The 23366-nt window shown below is 38.8% G+C and overlaps 1 protein-coding gene and 1 long non-coding RNA gene across 8 annotated transcripts in view; one reads left to right on the forward strand and one right to left on the reverse strand.

The window, feature by feature from the left end:
* The window catches only part of WWP1 (WW domain containing E3 ubiquitin protein ligase 1), a 59439-nt gene extending 56771 nt beyond the window's left edge, over positions 1–2668 (reverse strand). For 2 of the 5 annotated variants that reach the window (XM_068933100.1, XM_068933098.1), the window contains exon 1: positions 2288–2450. The gene's annotated coding sequence lies outside the window, so the exon portion shown is untranslated. Of the gene's footprint in view, positions 1–2287 lie in introns of all 5 variants that reach the window. The other 3 variants (XM_068933101.1, XM_068933097.1, XM_068933102.1) reach the window with 3 other exon arrangements.
* Positions 2669–2911: 243 nt separating this feature from the next.
* Positions 2912–23280, forward strand: LOC104143934 (uncharacterized). Of its 3 annotated transcripts, XR_011139291.1 has the most exons (6): positions 2912–3049; positions 9459–9603; positions 10272–10305; positions 11263–11371; positions 17006–17098; positions 21316–23280. It is a non-coding gene; the product is annotated as an uncharacterized lncRNA (long non-coding RNA). The 3 variants fall into 3 exon arrangements; XR_011139290.1 differs by lacking the exon at positions 11263–11371; XR_011139289.1 differs by lacking the exon at positions 11263–11371 and having other exon boundaries at positions 17006–23280.
* The last annotated feature ends 86 nt before the right edge of the window (positions 23281–23366 follow it).

The following is a 23366-nucleotide window of genomic DNA, read 5'->3' on the forward strand; positions in this document are numbered from 1 at the left end:
AACAGAATTGGCAGGCACTCCTCCATCTTCCAAGGGTTCCACAGAATCAGGAGAGGGGATTGGCTCTGAGGCCTGTGGGTCTTCCCACAATTTAAGAAGCGCTTGAAGACAGGTAGTTATTTTAACTTTATTGCCAACCCTTTAAAAAAAGGCACAAAGTTCACTTACAACCTTTTGTTCATTGATATTTAGCAACAAATGTAAATTAATTTCACCCAAAAAAATAGTTTATATCCTTTAGGTAACAAGGTGTCCCATGCTGACAGATCTCACCCTTGAGTATTTAAAACTGCTTGCATGATTTCAAGTAAAATTATGTATTTAAGGGAACTAATCTATAGTATCATTGGAAAAAGACTACTGATAGGAAGATCTACTAACAAGAAGCATTTACAGGATCAGATATTTAAACGAACACTTAAAACGGGGCCCAAAGAAGTAACAGAAGGATTCTGAAAACACAGATTGGTTTATAACCAACATTAGTTCAAAATATTTCTAGCTGTCCTATTTTAAAGCACCTTTGACAGCTTTCCAGATAAACTGCTTTTACAAGCTGTAAAATCCTTCTTAAAAGAATGAAAATCCCTAAGATTTTTTCTACGCAAATTTCTTAAATCTTCACTATTAAAAATCAATGAGAAATAATAATTCAGTTCATATGTCCATTTACACAGACTCAGATAAGACAGCACATAAAATTTTAAAAAAGCCCAAGTGACAAGTTGCCACAGATCATCACTAAGCAGTTTATTCCTATGTAACAAAGGGATTAAAGCAAAACATAAATTTTAAGCAGAGATTGTTATTATTACTATGAAGGCTATAAATATATATATATATATATATATATGCATGTATCTCATACATGTGAGGGACAGCCATATTTAACCCAACTGCCTGCATCCAGTGAGAGTATCATTTAGCAAGCCAGTGTTACTAAACTTGCATAACTTGAGTTTTTTAATGCAAAATATCCTGATGATTTTCTATTGGACGCAGGAACTATATGAAAATATAGCTGAAATATGAAGAGATCCTTTTTCAGAGTTTAATTCAAACATTGAAGGGCTCCATTAAAATTATTAGACAGGGTTAACTCCTTTTCTCTCTTTGACATACAGTTTAAACATTTATAGACCTGGAAGCAGAGTGAGATTACCACAGTTTAACTTGGAAGAGAACTGGTATTGTTCCAAAAATAAGACACATACTGAAAAATCAGGTAAATGAACACTTATGCTAAGTTGTAGGATCTTGTCATAATATAAACAAAGATCAATGACATGAATAAGTGTTTCAACATCTCAAATTCACACGGTCTTTTCAGCAAATCTTGCATTAAGAGAATCAGAGAGACTCGCAGACTTCAGCAGTAACAGTGATGACTTCCAACCCAGCCTGTGTCCCCTCCTGCCCCCTACACATCCTGTGAGGGATGATGATGATAGGCTGTGGGGTTACAGCAGCTCACTACAGAGGGGAGACTGCTCTTCACCTCCTCCCTCCGCTGTTTCACCAAAGAAAGGTGAACCCGAAACGCAACAATATCTTTCTCCTTTGCCTTCAGCTGGCACAGAATCAAGCAGGGTCGACCCCGCAACTGGTTCACTGCCTCCCAGATACTAACACCTCTCGCAACCCACTTGGCGTTGACACGGGTCAGGACTCAGCCCTCAGTCGCCCTCTCTCAAAAGGCCATAGACAGGAATAAACAAGGTTATTCGCCTGACATCGGATACCAGCCACACTCCCCGCTCCTTTCCCCCCCGCCCTGTACCTCCACAAGCCCACGAAAGTACCGACCCTGCTTCCCGGGCCAGGTGTGGGCCAAGAGGCCCTCCGCCCTGTCCAGACATGAGCCGGAGGGGAGGGGGGGGACACGGCAGTCCTCCCGCCACCAAACGGGGAGACTGAGGGAGGGAGGGGGAGAAGCAGCCGTCGCCACCCCCTCCTCCAGCCCCAGCAAGGCCCAGGGTGTGCGACGAGCTGAAGTGCCGGAAAGGAGAGAGAGACCAAGACCTCGCTACAGCTCCCTTCGCCATTTTAGCCCCCACGCCCATTCCCCTCCTCCCCGCCCCTCCGTGACAGGGGCAGCGGGTACCCGTCCAGAGCTCAACCCCCCACCCCCCGCCCTGGCCGCCCCCGCTCCCCCCCAGCCCCACCGCGGCCGCCGCAAAGAAGACAGAGAAAAACTGCAGCCGTTTTTCTCCTCAGGCCGGCCGGGCTCTGTCAGGCCAGATCGCAGAGCGAAACGGCTGCGGCGCAGCCTGTTTTGTTTCCTTACCGTGGTTCGCAGCTTCAGAGCTGCTGCCGCTGCCGCTGCCACCTCCTCCTTCTTCTTCTTCTCCTCCTCCTCCTCCTCGCCGCCGCGGCTCCTCACCCCTCCGCGCCACGCTCCGCCGCCGCCGCGCAGAGTGATGCCATCTCACAGCGGCATCGGCGGCTCGCGCACAACAACCCCCCTCCCGCCGCGGCTGCTCCCGCCGCCGCCGCGCGCCCCCAACGGCCGCGCCAGCCTCGTGCGCGCGCCCCGGGCAGCGGCAGCAGGAACTTGTGGAGCCGCCGCTGCCGCCCGGGCGAAAGGGCCCCGTCGGAACCAAGTCGTGCGCAGCGGCAGGCAGGCAGGGAGAAGGCGAGTCTAAAGCGAGGCCCTTCGGGAGGGAGAGGGCTTATTCCTAGCGCCTGCCCCGGGCTGAACCAACTTGGGTGCTGCGACGGGGAGAAGAGCCGAGCGAGCTGAATCAAGCCCTGCGTAAACAGGGGAGGAGCGGCCCCGGCCCCCAGCACCAGGGCCCCGTTCCCGGGGGAGAGCGTGCACGGGCAGGATAAGGGAGGCTTCTGTGAGTCACTGCCCCCCGAGAAAGCCGCTCTGCGCTGAGAGCCAGCACACCCCGGCGGCGAGTAAGTGATAAGGGAGGGCTGCCTGCTCCAGCCGCCTCCCTCCCGGGCTGCGCGCACAAGGAGGGCCGCCGCTACTGCTGCTGCTGCAGCCGCCCCCGGCCGTCACACCCTCCCCGCCCGGTCGGGAGCAACCAGGATCCGCCTGGTTGGTCTCTCTCCCTTTGCATAACTTCTACTTTTCCTATACTTAGGATAGAGGAGGAGGGGGGGAGGGAGGTCGGTTCCTCCCCGCCCTGAGGGGGGCTGGAGGGACCGGTGGAGCAGCAGCAGCAGCCCACGACGGCCGTTGGGCAGCTGGCAGGCGGGGCCGGCGCGCGGGGGCCGTTAGGGCCGTTAGGGCCCTGGGGAGGGGGAGGGGTGGTTACCTGCCGCCGCCGCGGCGCTGGCGAGGACTCCGCTAGAAAAGGCCCGGGCGGGCAGGCGGGCGCTCCCCGCAGGCTGGCAGCCGTGCGAAGGCGTGAGGCGCGTGTCTTAACGTCGGAGGCCGAGGAAGCTTTAGCTCCATACGGGACGGTATGTGGAGGCAGTGATAACGTGGACTTTCGGGTATGAGCAAAGCCTGGGAGCGGTAGCGTCGGAAAAGTCTAGCACCACCGTTAATTGGAAGGAAGAAAAGCAAACGCCAGGAGACCTTGCAGGAATTTCTAACAAAGTCTGGTATTTTGTTGCTTTTTAAGAGACGAATGCCCAACAGCCTCATCTGGGCATGTATGTTCCTTCACAATACATAAGCGAGTATCTTAAAAATAATACTTTCCAACCTATTCGTTCTTTATACAAAATCAATAGGAATACCACAAAGTCTAGGGGGTGGAAACAAAAGGTTGTGGTCTGTTCAATTTTAGGAAACATCTTAGACTAGACTTTTATAAAAGTCTAGTCTAGATCTTCTGTCAGAATTCATCATGGGCAGTAAGATTAGCTGTTTTCAGTTAACAGTGTGATTAATCCATTTGATATGAAGAATTCAAGAAATATAGTTTTCTCTACATCAGCTAAAACTTTTAAAGAAGATTACAATCCTACTTGTGTCCTGAGTTTGCCCCAAATTAACTACTGACTTAAATTAGGAAACCAATATTGCTACCCTTTGGTGACGCTTTGAGATTCAGCTAGTAATCTCCAACAATTTTTCCTTCCTGTTTTAATTTGTTGTAATGTAAAACAATCTAACAGAAATATGCAGAAAAACATCTGCACTTTAAGTAAGGACACTTCTTAATGGGGAAATAAGTTTATATTTAGGAACTTACCGTTGAATGCAACATTGCATTCCCAGCAGCCAATGGCAGGTGAAGGTGTAAACGGTAAATATGCAGCAGCTCCACTGTGGTTTACAGTAAAAAAAAAAAAAAAAAAAAAAAAGTTTGTAATGACACAGAGGATAGTGATTATTGCAAGTTTCTTAAGATGGATCAACTCTTTTCTCAGTCTTCTGTAATGTAAAGAAAGGCTGAAGAGAGGAGGAATTTGTTTTAATAGTATTCTGTGATTCTTGCTTTTTCTGATTCTGCTCTGCACATAAGCTGTTAATAGTTCTACTGAGGTTCTCCTCTTTCTAGGCTTTGTTTGTTGCTAATATAAGTAGCCTGATATGAATACTTGAAAAATATGAACATTATTATTTTTTGAGTAGATTATATATGTAAAATTGCTAGGTGCTTTTTTTTTTTTTTGCTGTACAAAACAATATTTTATGCAGAAGTTAGGCTTCTCTGGTTTGCCTCTTCCCTGTTTCAAAACAAGCTTTGTCATACATTTGTCTCACCCTGGGGTATAGTGACATCCTAAGTATTAGTCCCTCTTAAAAGACATTTGATACACTTATAAAAGCAAAATGTCCCAAATTTATTAATATCATAAGTTTACTTTTAAATATCTCATAAAACCTCAAGATTCTTTCATCTTTCAACTAGGTTTAGGGCAATAGGTAAAAAGTAGTAGTATATATGTAAGGATTGGAAACCATACATTGAAAACTAACTGAAAACATTTAAGTTATACTTTGTTAAGAATCTGAAAAAGTACAAACACAACTTTCTTCATTTTGCAGACAACCTTTGTTTCTTCTACTGCGCAGTGATCAGTAAAGACTACTGGTTCTGTTATACAGTGCTGAAGGCTAGGAGGAATGAACTTAAATTACTAGTTATCTCATTAAGCATGTAGACAACCATAGCCTGTTTCAGATGTGTTGTGTGAAACTCATGTTACAAGAAATATGTTTGTTTGTCTGTTTTTCTAGTTGCAGGTTCAGTTGAGGCAGTGCTTCAAAGCTTTACTGTTATTTAGGCGGCTGAAATCTACTGCTGACCTCAGATAAGGTCTCAGAAGTCACTACATATGTCAACCAAAGTTTGAACTTCACAGAAGTGGTTGCATGAGGTTTTACCTGAAATACAATATAAAAGCAGTTTCTGTATGCAGTATTCTTGAGGTAGTCATTTACAAGTTTACTGAATAGTTTTAAAAAAGTCTCCTAGGGTATCTTTCTGAGTTTTCTCCCCTGCCTTTTTCCCTGCAAAGTAAGGACAATTTTGGAGAACTCAGAATCAAAACTGAAATCTACAAAATATGCTGGAGTATGTAATACTTAGTATAAAACTTAGATATTTATAGATCTTTTTGTCTGGAGTGGTTGAACAATGTACATTTGGCAAGCATGAATTTCAGGATGGGGTTTTGGAAAAGGTAGGCTGTAGCAGACTGGTGTGTCTACTGGTTGGCGTTGTATCTTGCTTTTCAGAGAACATTGTTGTTCCTCCACACAGAGGATTAGTAGTGAGCGTTGCTAGCCTTTAACTAGAAGGCCAGTGACAATAGTTTTGTTCAAACTATACTTGTGGAGAAATCTTCTAGAACTTGATAGGGATGAAAGCTGTAAAATTCTAAATGAATGTCTTTACTAGCACATAAAATTAATATATAATAATATCCATTTAGGCTTCTGCTCTTTTTTAATTTCTTAGGCATCTTACCAAAGTCCTTTGTTAACCTATAATCTCCTGATAGTAGAGGATGAGGGTGAAACCAAATCTTTCTATCTTTAGTAGACTGAAATACAGGCTGATTTCACCTGAGCACAGGCATGCAGAACTCATCTTTTCATCTTTCTATATGTGTGGTTTGGGTGTTTGAACTGAGCAGAAGGTTATAATGAAGTCTTAAACGCGAATGGTTAAGTTAGTTCCTTGTGCAGCCCTATCTTCCAGCTGTGGAAAATCCAAAAAGCTCTATTTAATGAGAATAGAGGGAAGATTTCTCTGGCAATTGTTGATGTGTTTTATATGGAGACTTTATTTTACAAAACTCATACAGAATAAAAGAGAACCTTCAAATAAGTTTATTTGGACCATATCCAGAAAAGCACTTAAGCACCTGAAATGGGATTTAGATAGAACTTAAAGTTCTACCTTCAAGAGCACAAACCACAGAACCTTGTACCTGTAGTGGCCCAAGTCTTTCGATGGTTGTAGCTGGCATCTGTAAGCATGTACAGTAAGTAGTTAATGTCTTGGTTGCACCAAAAGAGCTGATGCTTGACTTATGCCTGTATTTGTTTAGGATCCAGAAAGTAGGTCAGGCATCATCTAAAATCCCTCGCGGACTGGATCTAGGAAGCATGGTTAGAGCATGCACACAAAGAATCTGAATTTAACCAAAAGATTCTATAGTTGTGATAAAGACAGAAGCAGAGGCAAACATGATAGCAATGATCACCAGGCTACAGAATCACCATGATTAGAGAACTTGGGACCTGGAAAACCTGCATTCTGTGCCCTGCTCAGCTTTAGTAGGTCCAAACCAGTCTCTTTTCCCACAGCAGTAGCATCACCAATAATTTTTTTCTGATTTGGAATCAGGGCATTCTTCATCCCTCCTCTGCTGTCTGCATGCAGCTTCACAGAGGCACATTGGCAGAGTGCACGAGAGTATTGCTGAGTGACCCAGCAATTAGGAAACTTAGCTGGAACAGGTGGAAAGTCTTAGTTTCTGATCTGTCTTCTCACCACTGTTTGCACATTTTAACCAATAGCTTTTCAATGCACAATACTGGTTCCTGTTCCAGGACTATAAACACTCCCTATAACAACTGAATATCTTCGTTGGCATGCTGTCAATGTCATCTTTTTCTCTCATTGCATAATTATTACATTGTGAAGTCAGGCTGAGTAAAATATAGCCATATATACATTTATATATATAAATACATATATATAAAAAAGTGTATATCTCTGTAAAGTTATCAAAAATATATCGTCATTACAAAATATCTCCTTTATGTGGGAGGTAAGGAGCAGCTTTTTGTCGTAATGGTGGTATATGGTTTTTTTGACATACTTAAAGTAGAATCCTGCTTTAGTCATTTTTTTAATGTGTATATTTTAAAGCCTCTCTAGTTTTGCAATGGTTAGGGAATTTGCTGTAACTTCCATTTACTTGCTGACTGGTGTATCTTCCCATCTCTCTGAGGTATGCGTATGTTGCTTTTCATTTAAGACATGAGATGTGCATTCTGCTTTTATTGTGTATGTAATAGCTGACACAGTAACGTTCCAGTCTCTGATACAGGTTTTTTGCATATGTAGCAGTGTAAATAATGTATAGGTATAATCACCTTGGACATATTGTTGTAACTTGAGGCCAGGATTTTGCTGTCAAGAGTGCATTAAAATGAAGTTTTTTTGAGCAATATTATGGAGAAGGCAAAAATGACAAATTGTGAAGATTTGGCTCCGCTTAGCAGAAGTAAATAACATTGCTTACTTATGGTTTTAGACAGTAATCGTTCCTTAACGTAGAAATTTTGAAACCAGAAGCAATCTTTTTCCTACACTCAGCCCAAAAAATTTTAAGTTGAACGTAAGGGAGAATGAGAGGGGTTAAATCCATTGAATTTATCTACAGTTCAATAAAGTGTAGGTTCTCTGTATTCAAATATCTCCTTCCAAAATGACCCTGTGTTTAGAGAATATAATTATTTCAATACATTGATATTGTCGTCTTTTCAGATTTGTCATTCATCCTGGACGCACTAGTGAATCGGCAATGAATTTGCAAATTTTTCATGTGCTGTTATTGTTTCTGGTGGGCTGTCTCTTAACAGCACTGGTTATAAGACTAATTCTGCAAAAACGAATTATTTACAAACTGCTACATCTAATCTCCTTAAAAAACATTTGCTTTGTGTTAATTCTAGTACTGCAAGGTCATTTCTAAACTCAGAAAACCAGATCTTATATGAATCTACATATTCACAGGCAAAGCCTCCAGTATTTCACCAAGAACGGTTTTCACACTAACAGTAGTATATGCACTAATGTAATTTCACTTCTCTTTTGAAACTGTAACTGATAAATCTTCAGCCACTGTTTGAAGTCATTGCCTGGTACAGGAATATTGTTTTGAAGCATGTCTGTGCTTCTGTCTCAGGAGCGGGCCTGAGACAAGCTGAGGTTGGGAACAGATGATAAGTAAGGGTATGGCTTAGAGGTCTGAGGGGTACAGTTAGGGCCCTCTTTGGGCACATGGAGAAAGTGGGACACTGGTCCTAGTTTATGAGGGTACATGGTATGAAACTTGGAGCATAGCAACTCAATGTGGGAGTGGGGGAAGGAAGAGAATAGCATTCTCTAGAATGCATGAGGTTGAGGGGTGCACTTATGAAAGGTGAGGAAAACCATTTGTTTTGTTCTGTTAAAATTTCAATGACATTTAGAGGAGAAAATCAGAATACGGCAGAATACTGTTATTTTATCCTCACTTCCTATGGAAGCAACACGTATATTAAGTGTTCATGTGGTCCAAATAACTCTGTAATAACTTTTGAATTCAGTGGCCAAATTCAAACATACCTTACAAAGACTGATAAATCCTGCAAACTCTGAGAAAATAGGTGGCAGAGTATAGTAGAAAGCTTCTGCAAATGTTCCCTGGAAGGGCTACAAACAAGGAAAAAAAAGGCTTCATCATTAAATTGCTCGCTATTAACCACTGGAGAATGGGGAGAAAGAGTAAACAATAAGCCAGCCAGCCTGCCATAACAGACAACTTCAGTTGGAGTTTGCATTATTAAGCACCAAAGTCAATCAACCATGCAAAACAGATCTTTAAGAGACCAAGCTTCATTAGTTTCAGTACTCACTGAGTGATATGATTTAATTGCAGCACCATATAAAGCAGTGCTATACAGCCCATAGTCCATGGATAATTGGTGGTCAATAAAATATCAGAAGGGAGCTCAAAAAGTAAGTCAAAAACAAATAAAAATTCCTGCATACACATATTCTCGTACATGCAAGCAAAACAGGAGGGGAAAAAAACTTAGGATAAATTTTGAATCCTTATTTTTATTTGACGGTAAAAGAAAGTCATTGTGACTACTTTGGCACAGTGAACACGAGATGATCTGTGACTTACTTTTTTTTCCAGAGGTTAAATGATCCTTCAGTTAAAAAAGGTTGAGAAATGTAGTAGTATAGAGACCATAATCGGAGATTCAAGGCCCTGTTTGTTGTGTGAGACCTTTTCCCTTTCTTGTGTTGCTAACACAGCGCAGCTGAAAATTCTCTGCTGGATGTAACTTCTCTGCTGGATGTAACCTGTGTTCCGCCATTGTAATGTGTGCTGTAAGTGAACCAGAGCTGGGCATCACTTTGAGCTGCAAAAGGACCAGCAAGTTACTCTTGTGTTTTCCTGGTAGGCCTTCTGATTATTACCCAGAGAAACTAAGAAATTCAAACCTTCAACTTTTGTATTTTCTGAGACCTTACTGTCTGATTTTTGTCTTCACTTTATAGTGGTTGTTATGGTGTTCATGGTTATTTAAGAGCTGAGAACTCTGCTTTTAATATGGCACATGTGCATTTTGCATTTTTGTGCAGAACTCTTGATTTTCTTTTATTCAAAGGAAAAACAAAGATCTTGAATATCAACTGTCTTTTGACTTGGGTCTCTGACCTTTCATGGATTCTTACCAGAAAGCTCTTTTTTTCTCAAGTCCTAAAATCCTCTTTTGCTCTGGAACTGGAGAAAAGAATTAGGCCAAGGTACTGTGTTTCAGATTGGTACATAAAATAGGCTTGCAGTTCTCTGCGGGTTTTTTAACAATTTGTGAAAGTCTTTTGCATCAAGTAAACAGTATAGTATTGCTTTGCTCCTTTATGCATAATTTCAAAATTTAAAATAAGTTAAATGTATTTCAGTTTTAAGGCAATACCTGTCCTTTGTAGAACATAGTAATCTTGGTGAACAGTTCCTTCTCTGAGGTTAATAAACTGTTAATAAAAATGGACTGGAAATTCAGAATTAATTTCAAAGTTTCTTTGCTACTTCTGACTATCTTATTATTCTCTGTGTTAATACAGGTACAAGTCATCTTCCCAAGATCATTATTAAAGGGTAACTAGCAATTGTGTATATTACAGATTTTTAAATGAAATTTAAAATTCATATTCATACGTACTTAATTTGCTATTTAAAGTCTTCTAGGCACAAGGAGGAGTAATAATACCCCTATATTCTGTTGTTTTTAAAACTACTTTTTTTTCTTACTATGACTTATAAAATTGCATAGTTGAAAAATACCAATTTAACCAATTTATTTTAACCAATAATGGCTAATAATAGCTAATTTTAACCAATTAAATATTAGTGTGAAACAACACTTGCATGTTCATTATGGAAATATATATACTGTATACTGTTGCTCTTTAAAAGTATTTAAAATGTGTTGCAGTTTTACTTTCACATTCTGCACATTCAGTTGAAAATATGTAATTCTTAGCACATAACTGAGGGAAGGACATAACTCTATCCTTGTTGGAGAATAGAGCTGTTTTGGCTTCTGCTTTCACCTAGGTGACACTGGTTGCTTTGGAGGGCCTGTGTGTGTCATACTCACTAAAATATTGGCAGTCTCACAACTAAATCATTCAATCATCAGTCAATATTTCCTGCTATCCTCCCAGTATATTTCCAGTATAATGGAGGGAAGGAAGTGGGTGTCTGTTTCAGGTGAAAGCCCACAGCTTTTAGTTCAAAAAATGCAGTTTTATCCATAGCTCTTCCTCTGATGTAAGACTGTGAAGAAGGGGTTTAGCTCAAAAGAGCATAGATTCTTATATGCAAAGGTATTTGGAAAATATATGTGAAAAATGAGCTCAGACAGATATTTTTGCTTTCTTTTTAAAGGGTGAGGCTCATCTTGCACACAGTATAGATCCCTGTGTATGAAGTGTGGGAGTCTCCTTTGGCTCTCTACCAAGTACTGAGTGAATTACAGAACTGACGTGAGATACTGTGCACAAAAAGTCTATTTTATGAATGCAGCCTCAGGGATGGTTCATATTTTCACAGTGCAGTACTACCTATCAGCTTTCTTACCGTCAAGGGTAGTAACCAGGAGAAGGTCAAAAGGAGAAAGATGATGGAAGAGGAATCATTTGAAATAACAGAAATCAACAAGGTTGCTGTCCATATACCACTATACTACTTATTATCATTAATTATAATAATAATTAATATTAACAATTACTTTATTATTATTCCTGCTAACAATTCTTTCTAAGTATTCCTGAGAGAGAAACAACATTTACCACATGGCAACAAAACATGCACCATAACTGATAAACAGTTCTTCTGAAGGGTCCCCCCCCCCCCCAAATGAAAAGACAAACACTACTTTGGGGTTTCAAAGGATCATTGTAGATTAACTAGGATTAACTAGAGAAAGTCATATTTACATATAATTTGTTAAATTTAGCAACAGTGTTACCCACAAAAAAATAGTAATTTTGCAACCCCAAAGACAGGACTGATTTTCAATCCTTTTCCAAAACATTACAAAGAAGAAAGGTATATTGACTAATGTAACTCTTTTCAGACAGTTAATTACTGTATTTTTGTCTGCACGATGTTTAAAAAATGAATTTCCAACAATATCCAGTGATATTTCTTGATATCTACTTCCAGAGAAATAAGTCTATTTCGAAAATACTGAAACTTTCCAACCTGTGTTGTGTGCATAGAAGTAGAAAAATGTCAATTAGCAAGACCAGTGTCCCTAAAGATCTTGCATATTTTGCTATGATTGAACGAAAAACTGCATTAGGGGGAGAGGGTTACCTTGCGTTTCTCAAATATGAAAATCTTTTATTTTCTCCCCACTTTCTCAAGGTGTATCACATTAACTTTGATAAGAAACATAGTAGTCTTGCAGTATTTAGGGAAGTGACAGACCAATTTTGTTGATTTTTCTTGGGATACGAGATTATGTTCATATTTATTTTATAACAGTAAAATGCAAAGTAAAGAGAGGGAAGCGAGTGAAAGTGGTACTCAATGAAGCACAAATGCTAAAAGTTTCATACAGCAGCAAAGTGAGAACTCATGATTTGTATACCTTTAATTTTTTTTTTAATAGTAGCTTGCCTTGAACCTGATTGATTTTATAAAGTCAGAAAAGTTCAAGGCAAGCCACTAGAGGAAAAAGAAATCTTTAAGAAAAGCAGAAGGAAGTAGGTATGTTTTTGGATATGCGATATCCCTTTTAAGTCAGACATGATCCAGTTGTATTCTGAAAGAGTTTACTCTAGCAAACTACTGCTTGGGCTTTCTGCAAAGCTGTGGCAATCTGTTTGTGTTCAGTTAAATTAGCCTCTTGGTAATAATTGAATCAGATTTCTTTCCTAAAATGTTACACGCTACAGTGACCCATATGCTTATCCTTTGCTATTTTCAGTATATTACTTTTCTTCTTTCAGCAGCTGTGCTTGCTGCACTATCAGCCAAATATCCAACTCAAAATTTGGACAACAGCTAAGATGTTGTAATTGATTCTTCTGTCAATATGGACTTCTTTGTAATGAAGATGAGGGGACATTTGCTTTAAGAAAGTAAAGCCTGAAAATACAGATTTAGTATAAATAAAGTTACAAATATACTTAAAAAAAAAAATTCTAAAGTTTCACTTATTTTTCATATAACAAAATATCTGCAAGCTAGTAACTGATTGATAGGAAGACTGAGGTGTAAGCAACATTTCTTATTACAACCAACAAAACTGGCAAAACTAGATAGACTGCTATCAGAGAAACCAAGTCAAATGATCTTTGTGAAGGAGATAAATTAATTTTATAATCGTCAGTTGGAGGAGTTGACCCTTTGTCCCAAGATGGTCAGTTATTAAAATCTCTTCTAGTCTTTAGCATTGTCAGTATTTCAGTTATTAAAGCATTGGGTTTTTGTACTGTTAGCCTGAAAAGTCTGTATGAGTTTTATATGTTGTTTTTCTGCGTGGTTTAGTGTAAAACCTGCCATATAAAAATTTTAAAATGTAAAAGCTTTTTTTTAACTTTTTCTCTTATAGTTAAAAAGCTTCTGAAAAATCACAGTTATTAGATTGTAGAACAGGTCTGAAGGACCAGAGAGAGTCACGGTATGGGAGTTCTTCCGTTGAGTTTAGTTATCCACACATTGAGGAAAAGTAATGAAGAATTCCTTAGTAGAGAAAAAACTGTTTTTATTTTTTGTAATGTTTGTAATCTTAGTAGAATGAAATGTTGACAGTTTCTTAAAGGGTTCTATAGCGATTTAGCAAGGGATAAAGGGTAGGGATAGTGTTTTTGTTTTGCTTTTAATACTAAATTATAATTTTCTGATTTTTTTTTTTTCCTTCTCTGTCAAAGGACTTATTTTCTAACTAATGTAATTCTACCTAACATGATAGCGAAATTCCTCAGCATCTAGCTTTCTCAAAAGCCAACTGGGGAGGCTAGGTTGGTTTAGATTCATTAAGCTTTATATCGTCATTGTTTTTACATACATTCTAAGTTCACTTTTACCCATGGATCTTGTTATGAGAATAAAGGCTCAATATATGATAAATTTAATTTTTTATTGCTTTTGGATGGGAGTAAGACACAGCCTGGAAGCAGCTCATTCATTAATTTCGTGTGGCTTGGAGCCTAGTCAGGGGAAGAAAGCAGGCACAGGAATTACATTAACCAAAGAGCACCTCTAATTGTGTTGCTTATTATTGATAATGCTGACTTACACCTTTGTATAAGCCACTAAATACCTGAATGTCTTACACAGGGAGGAAATACAAATTCTTTCCCATTTTTTAAGGAGACAAAAACCGATCTACTATTTACTTCACAACTTAAGTTTCATCTTGACGAAAGCTTTTTGCAACTAAACAAGTGTTTCTGCTGGCGGTAACTTTGTTACTATCCAATCTTCTTTCTGAGATAAGCTCCTTTCACTGATAAGTATATTCCTAGTATTAAGCATATAAGTGTGTGCCCTACTGGGGAGGGCAGGAGGGCAGCTATATTGTGCACCAGGGATGTATAAACAGATACATGACCATTTCAAATTGCCATTAACTCCATTTAGTTGGTGGATCCCATTTGTAACAGGGAACTGATAGATTATTTTCTGAAATTTTGGCATTAGTTATATTAGGATTGGTACATTGCTGTGTTGAATATAGAGAAGCTATTGAGCTAAGTGTAAATGTCGTTTTTCTTAGCCGAGGAGAAACTGCATACAAACATGTATAGATAAAATATGATTTGGTTTGCACTACTGCCTGTCTACTAAGACTACGCTATTCCAACTTTGTACATATTACCTCTAAATATGTTAGCGCATCACCTCCTGAAAAGTAGCATTTTTTTTTCCTTAAATTCAGGCACATTACTTGAAATGTATCTTCAAGTAAAATTCCTATAAAGTTGGTTCCAAGTTGTTATCAGGGTACCATTAGATTGTGTTGTTTCACTTTTCCAGGTTTATAGACAGCTTTTGATGTGGATCTGTATATTTCTGAATTCTGATTCTATATAGACAGGCTAGTTTATTTTCTTCCAGTGGAATTAGATCATTGTCCCCATTCTGAATGCTGTCTGACTTTGCCAGAATAAACTATGTGAGTTATTTGCTCTTTCTATGACTTCAAGTACTGTCTGAAAAATAAATCTGATTTTTGTTTTCCACCATTCTTGAGTAGGTGATAGGATTGAATTTACATTCTTTTGGGACACTTACATTTCTAAAAGGTTTTATTTATTTTTCTTTCCATTTACATTGTGTACTTCATAAGTGTACAAACTGAAATGTTCTGAGAGAGTTTTTAATAATCATCATTCTCATTAATGTGTCTGGTGCTGTGCCCAAAACTGATCTGAATTGGTGCACTTTAGAAGATGTGTACTAATTGGAAAGAGTCCAGGGCAAATCGGCAGATCTTATCAGACATCTACAAAAAGTGACCTGTAAAGGAAGACTGAGTTTCTTTTGGTGGTTTAGCACAACAAAAGAGAAAACAATCTTTTCGGAGTAGCAATTCTTTGATAAAAATAATTTGACACATTTAGGGGGGAACTACACATTATTGCTAACATTATTTGGGAAATAAGTCTTTTTAAAAGAATCTTGTGATGGAAATGCTGGGCTAGGACATGTGAAATGTTTGTTCAGTTGGCTCTTTAGCCAAAGTAGCCTGGAGAATTCACTCTATTCTTTGATCTGCCAGCACTAACGTGTTAATGATGTTTTCTACTCTGTGTTGTTTATAGGGCTTGATCCAATTAGGACTTTGGCACTGAAAAGACACTTCTGACATGTTTGAAGCTTCATATTCTAAAATTGCTCCAAGCAAACCTTGTTCAGCCTTTGACTCTTACAAATATCTAAATTCACCTGTTATTTGTTTCCAAAGTTTTCTAATTGTTTGCTGGAGTTCTTTCTCTCTCTTGCTTAGAATTATTTCAGTCTGAACAAGTTAGTGACTAAATCTTCCTTAGGCTTGTATAGGAGCAGGAACTGGTACAACTCCAAGTTGTTTCCAGTCATGCAGAGTCACTCTGAACTGCAGTCTAGAGACCTAACATCCATTGGCTTCAGGGCCTATTTTTGTCTGGGTGCCAGTGTCTTAGACCTGCAAGTCCAAGCCTTGAAATCACACCAGTTAGGGCGTTTCATTGAGCCGGGGGTGTTTGGCAGCCTACCAGGACTGTTTCTACTCTTTTACTGTTGTATATAGATATAGAAGGAGTTCTGGCAGCAGCGACCAACCACAGGATCTTCTCTCTGCTAAGGACTTGAACTGCTAAGTTAATGCAATTGTTGGCATCTATACTTGAGAGAAGCCTCCTTTAGACATAGGTACCTGTTCCACCACTGGATTGCCCACTTATGCTCCTGAGGCCTATAGATGTGCCAGTGCTTAGCATTTCCTGATGATCAGCTGCACGTCTTGTGCAGGATCCATTCTGAGTTGCGTAAGCTGTCCAGACAGTGCATGGGAATAAATAAATCTTAATGTTAGGACTCCCTGTGAGGTGAGCATGTACCTTGCAGTCATTCAGCAGATTTCGCCCTGAACTCTGAGGATGGATGGATGAGGGGACCTGTTATCTTGAGTAAGAGCTGTAGGCGTTGTAATTCATATTAAAACATATCTACATACCTACCTACCTCACCTATTTTGTAAGTAAAATCAAAGGGAAGAATATGTTTGAAAGCTCCTATATTTTAATTGCTGTTACTTCATAAGAATACAATTGAGTGGTTTTTTTAAGTATATTTTGTCTGCAGCGTTTCAAAGGCTTCTTTACTCATATGGAACTATATAATCACTTTTTTTCCCTAACAGTGCAAATCCTAAGTAGAAGAAAAAAGATTGCAATAGTTTAAATCTGCTAAGAGGCAGAGAGCTGGGTTAAATTTGTGCTCTCTCAGCAACTCCAATGCCGTATTCTTGATATGATCAATTTCACCATTTAAAAGCAGCAAGAGGCTAACATTGAGCGTAGCCATGATTAAGAGAATGATGGTTATGAATATATATGAATGGCTACTGTACCTCTTTGGTTTTTGTCACGACTTTAGACTCTTCTTCCCACTCTCCTAGCACGTATAGCCAGAGTTAGGACTAACTGCACAGCAACCACTTCAGCACTAAAGGTTTTGTTTAAAGCTCTTCTGAGATATTAAAACATATCCATTTATTTCACACCCAAAAATGAGACTATCTCTATTGTTCCTAGCTGTCATTTACAAAATTTAATTGTCTGTTATTTCTCACAAAAAGGCAATTCACTGGCAGTCCTGCTGCCAAGAAACCATAGAAACATCAGATGAACCTTATTCGGCTTAGTGATCTGTACTGATTCAGTCTTTAAAGGTAAGTCATGGCTAATACTGTTCGCTAGGTGACATTTAAGAACAGTATGGGTCTTCCCATAGCAGTGATTTTCCTTTGGAGTAGGAAGTTCTGGCTATCTTTAAAGGGACTTCTGAAATTAGTCCTGTATCCAGTTATAGTGAAGGGAAGATATTTAAGAAGGTGGCAGACATCATGTTTTCCTCTTTCTTGAGGAGATCATCAAAGCAGGATATTTACTATTTACTGTAACTCCAGTCAGTTATGACCGTTAGTAAATGACTCTTCACACCTCCAGTTGACTTTGTGCCTGATTATGGTATTGGAACTGTATCTATGAGCCCAGAGTTTAAATAGCCCACTCCTAAAAATGTATATGCCGTCCTTAAAATTGTTGCAGTGGATATGGAATACAGCAGCTTGCCTTCTAAGCAATACTCCCAAGAAAGAACTGTCTAAGTCTCTTGATTTCCTATTCATCATGCTGTTTCCCTGTTAAATGCCCGATTCAGTTCAGGGCTGTAGAGTTCACTGTACTCCAAGTTCTGGAGGGAATAGTTGCAAACTATTTCAGTAACTATTTCTTTTCTGAGTTAGTTCCAAGACAAGCAGAGCTGCCCACATCAAGGACAAGACTGGACATCTAGAAGGAATGTTTGTTCAAGGTCTAGCCCACACCTATGAAACACTTTGGCAATGAAACATTTGGTTAGCTATGAGACACTTAGATAAACTGGCATTTACTGCACATGTGATTAGAACAGTGATTAGAACATTAGTGAACATGTGATTGCAGAGGCAGGCATTTTGATCAATGAGTTAATACTTTTGGCAAGAATTTATTTAAATATAAAAGTTGGCCTGTGCTCTGGTAAGGATAAAGTACTGAGAGATTGAGGTAAACTAACTGCTACTTATTTTGTCATGATTCAACAGCTCGGACTAGTCTGAAAACCGTAGTGAGGGGAAAAGCCATGCTGATATGATTATACTTAGACTGATAGCCACTCTTTCGTGCTGGAGGTCATAAACTTACAGCTCCTTTTCAGCAAAAAAGAAGTTACAGCTCTCACATTTAAATGACATTGTTTTTGTATTAGAACAGTGGAAATAGGTCGTGACTTATATACAAAAGCCTTATGATCATCTTATGCAGTCACTTTTGATGGCATACCTTAGACTTTCACTGCTTGGTTTCCACATGCTTATACTGAGTAAAGTGAGGAAGGTTTCCTCCCTCATTAGTATATTGGCTCCCAATATACTGAAAGGAATATTTCTATTTAATTAGTCAGATGGTCAAACCTCTATACCTATACTGAAATGCACCTGCCCTGAATTGCTCTATTTAGATTATGAAGGCCTGAAAGGGGAAGCAGTGATAATAATGGTGGCAGAATGCGTGAGTGCAGGCCTGCATGGAAGTGGCGTATAGCAAGTAGTTTTTGTTATGCCTCCTGCCAGCCAGGAGTATAAGAAAAAAATATTCAACGGAATTAATGTGATCAGCCATCAAACACTAATTCCTCTAGAGGCTGTAAGAAAATGTTATGTCCTTCAGGCAGCTGCTGAGTGCTAGGCACAGTGACCGTGCTGGTTGACCACCCAGTATAGCCTTTCTTCTCAGTGTACTGACTGCTGCGGGATGCTGTACAGCAGATTACCACACTAGGCAGCTGGAAGACTGGGCCCAGATATCATTTTGTGCATGCAGCTCACAAAAACACAGCAATTTACTCACCCCATAGTCATAGTTTTTCAGTAAGAGCAGACTACTGCCTACGGTAGTTTTTACTACATACATTCACATGTTTTTGTAAATTCTTTTTTTACATGTTTGTGCTATAATGCAATTTTATGACATACTGTTTAGAGCAATTTGGAATTTGTTTGTGGTTTTCATACATCTCTGAAAGTCATAATATTTGCTATAAATATACTTCATCTGTTTTATTTTGGCTGCTTTGATTTCTGCACATTTGTAACAGTGTTGGTACTCCCTCTTCATGTGACAGATGATAGGTAAAACACTTCAGTTTTGTAACAGTTATGGTGGTTCAATCCTATCTTTCATTAAAATGTATATATTTTTAATTAAGCTATTTCTATCTAAGCTCCATTATAATCTAATTGAGGGGAAAAGCTTTTAAAAAGAGTCATTTTCCTTTTGGAGATTTTAAAGTTTCCCTACTAAGGACAGAGAATATGTGGTCTCTGCTTTTTGGCTTATGAAGATAAGGTACTGCTTTTTTCCCTAAATTCTGCTGTGCTCAAGCTTGTTTGAGTTTTTTGGTTAACATAGTCAGAGGATGTAAACTACGCTCACATAAGACTCAGCTGAATTTCCTCTGAAGTATTGCTCTAGGTATTAACAACTTTGAGCTTAGATCAAGCCTGTAATTATTTGAGTGCTCACATCTGGCTTGTGCATTGTATGGTATGAAGAGAATGCAGTAGTTGTCCCAAAAAAATGGTGATCTAAATCAGTTTAGTTAAAAATGCAATCAGTTTCCTTTGTTTTATTTGACTTAATGGCTTTTAATAAATGAACAATTTTGAACAATTTTGCTGCTCACCCACGAAGGTTTTTAAATTTGCATACCTATTTGGATAAAACCTGCAAATTGCCTAAAGTATTGGGAATTATTTTGTGAGTTTTTTGATTTTACAAAATCCTCTCTCAGCTCTGTAAAGATTAAACAGTGCAGTAATACATATAGATCAAAGATTTATATCACTGTGTGGTACCACCTTTCCTCAGATTGGAGTGGTCAGGTAGCATATTCTGACAGCATTGTAATTTGATGCAAGTGAAGTAAAATTATCTCACATAATAATTGGACTGAATCTTGCATTTTATATCTGAACAGTGGACACTAAAGCACTTCTGAGAGGTGAGTTTGGGTTTAAAGTCCCAGCCATATCCTGATTCTGTGGCAGAGTGAGACCTGGCCCACAGCATTCACCCCTTCCTCTTTTTCCCCTATGCCTTCCCCCAGTTTATTACTCTTAGGAAAAATAGGTACTGTTTAAAAAAAGAAGAGAAATAACTGAAACCTTTCAGCAACCAGAGAAACTAAAAGAATACAAAACCCGTCTAGAAATGAAAAAAAGCAAATTGTAAATGTTCCTTGTATTTTCACAGGAAAAAATACCACAAAGCAACATTTGTGAATTTGTTGCAGTGGTTTATTCAGTGTTGACTCTAACACTTTCTAGCTGGTGTGAATGTCATGATAAAATTTTGTAATAGAGATGTGCACGCATGTGTGTGTACGTGCATGTGCATATAACATAACAGAAATTTAAGAGACCAATATTCCACAAAAGAAAACCAGTATGTTCATTTTCAATATGGTACTAACAAAATGAGAGTATTTAATTATTATCTTTTGAAAACAAGAAAATACGGCCTTTATCTTGTAAAGCACCTTGTAAAATTCTACCTGCTCCTTTTCAAGCTCAGCCTGAGCTGCTCTTACATGTTATAGGTAACAAGTTAGAACATGTAACAAAGTTCCATAGATTATCTTTTTTAAGTAAAGCCTAAAAGCATTATCAAGTTCCCTATATCCCTGCACCTGCATGGTAGAACTCAGTGGGAATTTCACTGGCTGGTCCCAAGCTCACAAAAACGAGCATATGGCAACTTAAGCTGAGTGTGGAAAGGGGCACTTATGAGGAAAGTTACAAGGTCCGTTATATGATAAAGAGCATCATCTTCCCTTTTTAAATATGTAACAGTTAAGTAATCTCATCTTGTTAGTATTTTCTTTATAGTAAATAACCTATACTGTTGTTTTATGTGATTTTTGTCCTCTTAAACTTCACTGCATTATGCCACTGCTGCATGTCAGTATTAGGACAGGAAAAAAAGAGGTTTTGGCATGCTTTATAAAGTTCTGGTGACAACAGACTCCGCCATCCCCAGGAGTAAGAGCTACCCCCTAGATATGTCATTTGATGGCAGAGAAGAATTGCAAAGAAAGCGCAAAAAAAAAAAAAATCTTCCAACAGAATGTCTGGGATCCCTGTCTTCTCATGAGACTGTACTTATTTTTGTAAGGTCAGTGCCTCTGGCCTTTATTTTCCAACAGTATCAAACTTTATCTCTAAAGTTTCATTGTAACAGATAAGTTATGCTATAAAATGGCACGTGTCAATAGGCTTGCAGCTAATATTTGTTAGCGTTACCTGTTGCATACTTTCAGAGCAGTTTGTTTTTCTTCTTCCTGCAGAAGGCTCTCACTAATAGGAGAATACGACGTTCGTTTTTCTGGCTTGCGCGCTGAGATGGGAGTATCAGTGACTATGTTCTGCATTTCTAATGTTTGAATTAACATTGCCAGCTGATTTAATTAGGTTGAATTTTTTTATTTTTTAATTGAAAGTCACAATAAATATGGATTGCAAATAGTCAAACGTTTTTCACTGTATGTCATCAATATTAAAACTTTTACTTGGGTTCTCTAAGAAGTTTGTCTTGCTATGTCTTGAATTCCATGGCCTACATTTTTCTCTTTGCCATTCAGGAGATATCCTAATATATTGAATCATTTTCTGTATGTTTGGGATCAGATTCTATTTCATGTAAACTGTTTTAATTTTCTAGTAGATATTATTGACATTTGTCTTCTCCCCCCCCCCCCCCCCCGCCATTTATATTACACCATTTCTCCATGCTCTCTGGTAAAACATCAGTTTTCCAGTACTTAATTGGACTTTATCTAAACTCATGTTTAAGCCACTATAGTGATCTTTATATCAAACAGCTTTATAATTCTGATGCAAATGCAAATGATGGCCAGCTACCACCTCTGTTCAAATATTTTGGATCTGCTCTTTTGAAACACTTTTCTTCTTCTGGGGTTAGGTCTTTAAGCTTTAGGCATTTTGAGACTTGGCTTAGGCAAGTTAGGTGATTCTGCCCTGTTAAGCACTTGTTATAGGCACATGAGAAATTTCCTCACTTTCTGGACATCATTTTAAGAATTTACTGAAAGCACAAAGATATTTTACTAGTTTATTTTTATTGTATATATTATCACTGAAGCTTTTTTTATTCCTATAATGTAGCAAAAGCTACTAATAAACACTTCTTGAAAATATGCAGTGTCTTGCATCAAACAGACTTGCTGAAGAGTTAAATACAGTCTGTAACTAAGGCATACTTAGTGAAAACAGAAAGCATTATATTATCACCTATGAAAGAAAATTAGCATGTACAATATTGGCTTTAGTATCCATAAGAGTTCGGAATAGGCCAAGTGTAGTACTGGATTGGGGTTTTTTTATCCTAAAGCTATGCCAGATTTGATAGAACTAGAACAAGAGAGTTTCTAATATTATCAGCTGACTCCGAGTCCGATCTGTTCTTAAGTCCAGACTCTGATGTCATTCATCCTGTAAATCTTGAAGAATACATGTTCTAGCATGGGCACAATTTGTCCTTCATGCAGGCAGAAGGGATTGGGCATGGAGAGTGCCTCAGACGCTATTGCCCAGTCCATCCGCAGTTCAGTGCAGCTCAGCTGTTCGTGAGCAGAGACTGAGAACTTAAAGCCTGAGCTACAGCAAGCAAACAACGCAAATGAAAGACTCGCAGCTCTCCGAGGTCAGCGTAAGCTCGCTCCTGGGCCTGCTCTTCATCTCTCATTATAGACACAGGCGTAGGGACGTAGTCATGGTAATTATATTGAACATATGAGTAGGTTTAGCCATTTATGAGTAGGAACATAAGTTTCTGTTGTTTGAGAGCTATAAAGAAGAACAAGGAATAGTAGCTCATTGCTTCATGTTCCTCTCTTCTACAAATTGATATATTATTAAGTCAATGTTGCTCATGGTAGTGATTCTGTGATCTGGATTTCCGCTATAGATATTGCTAGTGAAGTCTTATAAGCATATACTTATATGAGTGTGGAGACTGATTTACTAACAAGAGAGTAATGTAAATTACACTGTTTATAGGAAAAAGCTGAGATGTGTGAAGATTTGTAACTCTAAAGTCCCAATTCCCTTGTTAGTCTGTTGTTTCAGAAATGAAGTACAATTTTTGTTCATTCTTAAATCGCGTATAGTCAACATCTGCTACATCCTGTCCTTACTTAGCAAAGCTATTTTGAAAAAAACACCAAGCAACACTGCTGCTGTTCTTTCCGTAGTCCAAAGACCATTTCTGTTGACAATGTGATCTGCAACACCTCCCCATTTCTTTCTGGGCAACGTTATCCATAGACTGTAGCAATAGCAGCTGCATATCTTCCCTGGCACAGAATGCTTTAGGGTG

This window comes from Struthio camelus, chromosome 2, assembly GCF_040807025.1.
Source record: "Struthio camelus isolate bStrCam1 chromosome 2, bStrCam1.hap1, whole genome shotgun sequence".
Taxonomy (NCBI): Eukaryota; Metazoa; Chordata; class Aves; order Struthioniformes; family Struthionidae; genus Struthio; species Struthio camelus.